The sequence below is a fragment of the Anguilla anguilla genome, chromosome 8 (genome assembly GCF_013347855.1).
Source record: "Anguilla anguilla isolate fAngAng1 chromosome 8, fAngAng1.pri, whole genome shotgun sequence".
NCBI lineage: Eukaryota > Metazoa > Chordata > Actinopteri > Anguilliformes > Anguillidae > Anguilla > Anguilla anguilla.
In genome coordinates, this window is record NC_049208.1 from 46,924,326 (window position 1) to 46,930,499 (window position 6,174).

A 6,174-nucleotide genomic window follows, 5' to 3' on the forward strand; every position below is an offset into this window, starting at 1 on the left:
AGAGAGAGAAAGAGACACTCAATAAAAAACCCATGAATGCTGACCTCACTTGACCTATCCAACCCCCGGGGTCACGCCCCCTGGAGAGGAGCACAAACAGCAGTTAGGGGCCATAGCAGTCCAGAGGAAAAGGCAGTGACCCCCCTCTCTCTGTTTCTGTCCTGTTCCTCTCTTCCTTTCTCATGGGGGGGGGGGGGGGGGGTCCCGGGTCATGCTCTCCTGCTGTTCGGCACAGATGCTGATGGTGCAATGTAATAATAATAATAATAATAATAATAATACACAGTAAAATGTTCAGTGTTAAATCAGCTCTTACAGCGTACATATGGAGTACAATTACATATACAGTTGCATATAAATATAGAATTAATACTTTCATTTTACTGTACACTAATAATAATAATGACAATAATAATAATAATGGCACTTTTACAGATATGTTTTACATGCAGAACTCATATGATTCTGGATAGATAATCATAAAAATACAAATAATAATAAGAAATAATAGAACAAAAGGGAAAAAATTATCAGAAATGTTTACTTTTTGGACTGGTGTACAAAGCAAAGAATGTTTTTAGAGAAATTTAGAATTATTGTGAAGCCATGTTCATGACTATAAAGTGCCTGTATGCAAGTCAAGGCGGACAATACATGCAAATACATAATGAAGGACATTAATAGAGTAAAAAAGAACAACCAGAAGTAAAAGGCGACACAGTTAAATGCAAGTTGATAAAATAGTGATTAAAATTAGTAAAATTTGGTTGTAAAATAATGGGGAATTTTCATATCAGATGTAAATTAGGAGTTTTCATTTGGCTGATATGGATATAATTTTTTTATGGTGTTGAATCTTTTTTTTCATATTCTTATGACCCATCTCTACCCCTTTCACAATGCACCGGTGGATCCACACTGTCTCTTTTCCCTTAAATCTGATTGGTTTGACCCTGACCGTGATAAACCAATGAAAGAGCCAGATGCCGGATCCCACTTCCTGCAGATATTCTCTACATCTTTTACTTTACATCCATGGAGCAGAGTTGAAATCAAAATAACGCCATAAATAATAACAACAACAATGAAATCAATCATCATCCTCCTCTTCTTCGCCATCTTCATCATCCACAATGTCAAACCATTTCCCATACCTCACCCACCACCTATGAGCGACACCCACTCTGGGTGATGCAGAACAGCCATTTTGAATCAGATTGCTCCCACAGCTTAGGTAGGGGGGAGGGAGTCATTCATCCAATTAAAACAGATTGTTTACATGCTTGTATCTTCACTGCAAGTCTATCATCCAATCAGAAGAGAACGGAGGGCCTCCGGTTGCCATAGGCAAAATCACATGTAGCCTCCGACTTTTAAGTCACAGTGGTGACTTCAGTGGAACAGGCAAGTGTAAGAACATTATGTCACTATGATGTCATTATGATCTTTTTGCATTGTGGGGAGTGTGTCTATTTAAAACAGGGTTGGACATTTTGATTTAATGGGGTTAACCTCTGCAAATATTAAATCATAACAAAAAAAAGGCAACAATTTAGGATCGATCTCCCGTCTCAGTCTCTGGAAATCGAAATTCATATCAGAAGCTCAATCTTTTTGTTGTGATAACGATGATACAATACGAAGTGCGTGAAGGCAATCCTCCAAGATTAGACGCAACCAGAGTAAGAAAGGGGGGCACTGGGGTAGAAAGAGGGGCAATGCTTGCTCACACGTACCCCGTGGAAAAGCAGCATCCGGACCGATGAGCAGTCTTGCGCCTCGGGTTTTACTCCCCTGTGCTTCAGTCACGCAAGCCTCCTCCGCTCTGGTCCTCTGGTCGTCTCTTCACCATCGAGGCGTGTGAGAGCTGGAGACATCGTCCCCTCACCAGTTCCATGGAGGCCGCCATGATTGACTACAGGGGCTGTTCTGGCACCAGATCATGCACACCGGGTGTCTGAATGTGAAGAGATGAATGGGAATTAAAATGAATCTTATTATATCTTCCTCTGTGGGACCCAGAAAAAGAGTTTGGTCACTGGAGAGTAATTAGTTTGGTGTGAATAAATTTTTGAAATTAAAAGTTGCTACTGTCCAAAATAGTATCATTTTGCCAGGGTAAATTCAAAATCTTGAACGAACTTCAGTGGGGAAATTTGCTTTTTGGCTTACCAAACTAACCGCAATACATCCGGTAACCACTGGAGTTTGCGAGCTTCAGGGGGAACGTCGATCCCTGGACCCCACTGCCTCCACGCCCGTCCAAGTCCCGTCCCAGTTCCCATCATCCCCTCCATTTCACCCAGCAGGCACTGGGGCGGCGTGATCCAGCCAGGAGCCCGGCAGGGTCCGGGCAGGCGGGCGGGGGAGGAAGGCCCAGTCTGGGCTTTGTCGGAATAAACCTCTAATCCCATTACAGTCGGCCCGAGACGAAAAAAAAAGGAGGTCTCCACCCTGCCGGCGGGCTATTGTCCCCGCCGAAGGCACCCGGGAGCGGACTGCGGCGATCCCTCTCCCAAACCGACAAAGCCCCCTGATCCGGAATGTTCCCGCCTTGGCTATCGCCGACGGGTGCCATGTTTCTGCTTGTGTCTCGGGAAAGGGAAACTGCCCAGGTTGGCTCCGGAGGGTGACGTCCGCGCGTATAACAGGGAGGGAGAGGATAGTGAGAGGAGGATGAGGATGGTGCACGGAGGAAGGCGATAAAATCAATAGCAAAGTTGCTAATGTGCTACTTGTTGAGATTAACTCTACTAACAAATATATATCTATAAAATTATGAAATGTGATATACAGGTTCTGAAACACCATAGGAAAATAATATTTATTTACTGAACAAGAATGTAGGGAGATTACACTAAATATTCTATTGATGGACCCGGCAGCTTTTTTAAGGAGCCGTTAAGATTAAAGTGCATTTGCAAGCTAACGCCGGAGGCTGTAAATTTCTCTTTGTTTTCAGGTTGATGTTGATTAGGCCTACAATACGGCGTTTCGATTTAACTAGATGAGGATGCTGCTATGTTTGCACTAGTTTCGGAGACTGCATACATTAGAATAATTAACATAATCTTGATTATTGTTAATACTTTTTTTTTGCATTTTTAATTGGAGATTTAAGCCTTAAGTGCTCCGGTATTAGTTCCCATTCATCCAGGCGGCTACCCACCTGTCTTGGTTCATGGGAAAGGCCGAACGCGACAGTTCACGCCGCTGCGCCATCACAGAGCGGGAATCCGGATCACTGCGCCATCGCACACAAACACGCAAAAGGGGCTTCAGGCGCGGCCAATAACGCCGTATCAAAACAAGCCCCCCGCTTCCCTTCTGTCGTTTGATCCCGTAAAAATGAAACAGTGTTAATTACGCGGTGGAGAAAAAAAACCATCTGGATTTGGGCATTAACCCTTCCGCACCGATCGCGGGAGTCATGAACTATTCATGAGGGGATTAGAACGCTTTCCTCGCTCCCTATCAGTTGGAGTTGGGAGGTTTTTGGCTGTTGCCAGCGGGAGGCTGAGTTGACGCCGATGTCTCAGAGTCGTTGGTGTTTTATCCTCTTTGCGCGGAGAGCAATGATGGAGACTCGCAGTATTTCAGTCAGTGCGTTTTAACAAAGGCTCGGCCTACTTAACGACAGCCATTTTAATACCGTTATTAAAGATGGGGGAACGATATTTCCAGCACGTGGGTTTAAGTAATGCAAATGTTGACCTGCCCCTTCTTCCTGCGGGTCAGCTACAGCACCCCAACTGCACCCCCCCCCCCCCCAACCAAAGCAAGTGTGACCCGTACCTTTCAGCAGAACTACATGCGAGGCCGCTGTAGCGGTAAATGAAAAAAGCGCGAGAGATTAAGCGATTCCAGGCTAACCTGGTTAGAGAAAAAAATAAAGAAATCCAGCCGGACATATTACCCGTTTATACGGTCGGGTAGCCTAATAATAACAACAGAAAACGACTCAGGTTGAGTAACTTATTTTGGTATTAACTTCAACTTTAAATAAGAGACTAAAAATAACAAGGTCGAAATTGAATTATTTTATTATTTTATTATTTAACATTAAAATATAGTATTAAAGTACAGTACCGATCCTTGGTTTCAGTTTCACCCGATAGTAGGGGAGACCGAGCAGTTGTAACTTCTTGCATTTAATTCAATTGTGTGGTCTTGTCCTTTTCAGTAGAAAAGGCAATATTAATCAGTGCACAAATATATTGTTTCTTGTATCAAAATATGACGGGCGTATTTGAACTAATCTGTGAGTTATGGGGGAAAATGTTAAATAAAAATGTCACAATTGCCCCATTCTCTCCTATTCCATGTTTTGGAAAGTGAAAAATTCCTTTGGTTGAATAAAAAAATCCTTAGTGCCTGTTTCATGGGCACAGATTCAGTTTAGTCCTGAATTTAACTGAATTTTTCATGGAGAATTTCCATTCAAAATAGAATTTATTTTAGGACTTGGCTTGATTTGTGTCTGCAAAACTGGCCCTTAATGTAACAATTCGTATGTTCACATACTTGGACAATGAAAAACAAAGCAAACAACTCACTTGACAAAGCATGCTATAGACCATGTATTAATGTATTAGTGAGTATTCTTCACACAAACTTTGAAACATCATAAGCTACACCACCCTTCTTTAAAAAAGCAATAGCTTGCTAATGCCATCTAGTGCCCGTAAGCGTCAATAAAAAAAATACTAATTCTTTGAACAATTCGTGATTTTTCCACACCATGGAGTTTTTCTTTTTCTCCATTTTTTTTATTTTTTATTTTTATGACGCTTAATCCCAGCCTGGGGCTCAACCCTCAGCAACTGTGGAGAGTGCGGGAAAAGCGCGTGCTCTCCTGCAAAGCGCATCCCTATGGCCGCGCTGGTTCTTTTTCTCTGCGCAGTCCAGCGGGTCTGATCGCTGTTCTGTGCGTCATAAGAGTGGGTTTACATAAGCCTGATCCCTCCCACCATTTCTTAACCCCAGAATTTTTTCTCAGCGCTCAGTTCTTTTTTTTTTTCACTGGGCAACTTTTTAAATTTATTTTTGCCTCACTTGCTGGTTCCAGAAAATTGATGAATGAAATCCATCTGGAGGAATTTCTTCTAGGACATACACGTTTGTAGGCATAAAGAAGACATATATATTCAAGTTCTGTTTTAATATAAGCTAACACTTGGTGGTACATATGTGTCAAAGTCTTAAGACTTTTAAAATCTCAAGGCCCCTGAAAATAGCATCCCTCAGGCTGGACCCCACCCTAAGGACGCCACCCCAATCAAAGATCAAATTTGAGTCAATTTTTCATATGCTCATATGTAAATACATATGTAAATATGATGCTAATGTTTGTAATAAGAAGAACAATCTGAACACCGAGTCACACGACTTGAGTGACTCCCTACAACAAAAGCAACAAAATAAATCCACTTACTGGCTGGTTGACTCGTTTGCAGTCACAAGCTTCTAAGGGCAACCATTCTTAATTGAATGCTGCCACCCTGTGGTAATACTGTATATTGCACAATGGATCTCTGACCCGTGTGCTGCCATTCACATCTGCACTGCACAGCCACCTTAGGTGTTCACTGCTGTATTATTGTGTACATTCATTTTTATTATTAAAAAAAACATATTTCTGAGCTGTAAGGTATATGGCAGCGAAATATATTTAATAATCAATCATAACATTCTGAATGGAATATGGAATAATGGAATATTATTTAGGCCGTAAATTTCTGGATTTTTACAGAATTTCTCGTTATAAAGGTGGGTATTTCTGCTTTTGTCCTTGTTTAGCTAATGCTGGGCTGTCTTTACATTACTGAAGGGGGAAACAATACCGTGTATTTGAAATTCAGAAGATTAATGAGGAATTTTTGACAGTTTGAAAGCTTAGAAATACGAACGTGTTGACACTGATCACTCATTTGGAAATTGCTGTGGACTCTTGAGTCGGTCATGGGCATCGACCTCTGGTCTAAATCAAGTTAACCTGTTGCCCACATATGAAAAAATATATTTCATCCATTTAGCGTTTTTTTTTTTTTTTTTTTTTTTAATAAATCCAGGGTGACTTATCAAGACAAGTCTGACGAGAGAGTTGACAGGCGCGGGAGCAGCTTCAGAGAAGCGAGGGGCCGCCGTGAGCCCTGACGGACACGGAATAGCGAG

The 6,174-nt window shown here is 41.9% G+C and overlaps 1 long non-coding RNA gene across 1 annotated transcript; it reads right to left on the reverse strand.

The window, feature by feature from the left end:
* Positions 1 to 522: 522 nt before the first annotated feature.
* Positions 523 to 3,592, reverse strand: LOC118234411. Its single transcript, XR_004766663.1, has 2 exons — positions 2,182 to 3,592; positions 523 to 1,957 (listed from the first exon to the last, which is right to left on the reverse strand). It is a non-coding gene; the product is annotated as an uncharacterized LOC118234411 (long non-coding RNA).
* Positions 3,593 to 6,174: the final 2,582 nt, after the last annotated feature.